Source organism: Halyomorpha halys, unplaced genomic scaffold (genome assembly GCF_000696795.3).
Source record: "Halyomorpha halys isolate HHAL.00 unplaced genomic scaffold, Hhal_1.1 Scaffold481.1, whole genome shotgun sequence".
In the NCBI taxonomy this organism is placed as follows: domain Eukaryota; kingdom Metazoa; phylum Arthropoda; class Insecta; order Hemiptera; family Pentatomidae; genus Halyomorpha; species Halyomorpha halys.
In genome coordinates, this window is record NW_027113262.1 from 38,640 (window position 1) to 40,923 (window position 2,284).

Here is a 2,284-nt window from a genome sequence, read left to right on the forward strand (position 1 = left end):
TAATAATGAATTTCATTTAACTTTGAATAAATCTAAGTAAAATCAAATAAGAAAAATAAGATCAGGTTATCAAAGATAATTATGCACAAATTCACTTCATGATTACCTTCATCTGGGCTATGAAGTGTAGGAGAAACAGCGGGTTGAATACACTTAATACTCTTCTTGGGGCGAAGAAATAAAGTTGTGGACTTCCGACTTTCATATAGTGAGCAACAACACCTAATAGAGTAGCACTTGCACATACAGATATTATGAGGACCTGAATTTTATTTTAATCATCAACATAAATAGAAAAAATAATCCCTAAAAACAAAAAATATAATAAGTACTTATTAAATTATAAATAACTTAAACAAGCTTAAAATATAATACCTTCTGCACTCTAGTTAAGTTTATTTGTCCAATAGTACTTAATGTTCTCAGAAAAAAAATATCTTTTACTTGAATAGACTTGGACATTTTTTTTTGTAAATCACTACATTCGTATATTAGTTGATCTTCCGTCACATAACTACTATTTATATAATGTGCTTCGTAACTTATAGATAAAATAGTTTAATACTAAATATATCGGAACCAATAATTCTAAATTCCCAATCACATGTGACATAAGTGTAACCTCACCCTAACATAACCTTCATCACAACTGTTCCACTGTTGTGTTGTGTTGTGTATTTGGACGTGCATTCTTCGTGAAGAAGAAAGATATGTTTGAGAGAATCACTATAGTAGAAATTTTCTTTGAAAGGCCTTTGCAATCTTTAGGGAATAGAGATTGTTGGTTATAATTTTAACTTTAAAATATCTCACAACTCAAACTTGAGTATAATCTGAGATTGAGATTATCATTTACCTGTTAGTATAAATGACCTTCCAAGCGAATTATTAGAATATATCATCGGCCTCTTGCCACCTTACCAAGATTTGGAAAACTGTATGGTTGTCTATAAGAGATGGTACAGAAATGTTCAAAGTAATATCATTTTACTATTTCATTAAAATTATTGTTTGGAATGAAAAATTAATTATTATTGTGGTTTAGGTGTCATAGGCCACAAAAAAATTGAATTACATCCTGCAATAAGTAATTTTAACATTCAGTGGGAACATCACATTGATACTCCTAAGCAACAAATTATTACCAAGCGGTATTCACATTCACCTTGTAGACATGGTATATTTATGAAATTATTTAGTTCTTAGTTTTCATTATTTTTATTAGTTTTTTAATGTTTATGGTTCCACTGTTGTGTTGTGTTGTGTATTTGGACGTGCATTCTTCGTGAAGAAGAAAGATATGTTTGAGAGATCATGATTTTAATGATGATTGTGCTCCAAAGAAAATGAGAAGTTATTTATGAATATATATATTCTTTTGGTATTCCTTTTCTTGCTATTTTTTCCCAAAATTACGGCTCACTTGGAAACTAGCTTTGCAAGTTTAAAACCACACTCATAAACTGTGAGCTTGCTATTAGAACCAAAAGTAAACTAAAAATTTATATGAGTCTAATATAAACTTTATTATTTAAGACCAGACTCATATAAATACTTAGTTTACTTTTGGTTCTAATAGCAAGCTCACAGTTTATGAGTGTGGTTTTAAACATGCAAAGCTAGTTTCCAAGTGAGCCGTAATTTTGGGAAAAAATATCAAGAAAAGGAATACCAAAAGAATATATATATTCATAAATAACTTCTCATTTTCTTTGGAGTCTTTTTTTGAAAAATGTACAAGTCTATTCAAGTAAAAGATATTTTTTTTCTGAGAACATTAAGTACTATTGGACAAATAAACTTAACTAGAGTGCTGAAGGTATTATATTTTAAGCTTGTTTAAGTTATTTATAATTTAATAAGTACTTATTATATTGTTGGTTTTTGGGGATTATTTTTTCTATTTATGATGATGATTAAAATAAAATTCAGGTCCTCATCATATCTGTATGTGCAAGTGCCACTCTATTAGGTGTTGTTGCTCACTATATGAAACGTCGGAAGTCCACAACTTTATTTCTTCGCCCCAAGAAGAGCATTAAGTGTATTCAATCTGCTGTTTCTCCTACACTTCATAGCCCAGATGAAGGTAATCATGAAGTGAATTTGTGCATAATTATCTTTGATAACCTGATCTTATTTTTCTTATTTGATTTTACTTAGATTTATTCAAAGTTAAATGAATGTCATTATTAAATCGCACATTCTTAAAATCTAAGTATGTTAACCTAGTTTACTATGAAATTTTCTAGTTTAGTATAAAAAAAATTGTTACAGAATATTT

At 28.7% G+C, this 2,284-nt stretch overlaps 1 long non-coding RNA gene across 1 annotated transcript; it reads left to right on the top strand.

Annotated features, from left to right (window-relative positions):
* The first annotated feature begins 640 nt into the window (after window positions 1–640).
* On the top strand, window positions 641–2,278 carry LOC106683411 (uncharacterized). The gene is made up of 3 exons (XR_001343547.3): window positions 641–976; window positions 1,046–1,177; window positions 1,933–2,278. It is a non-coding gene; the product is annotated as an uncharacterized lncRNA (long non-coding RNA).
* Window positions 2,279–2,284: the final 6 nt, after the last annotated feature.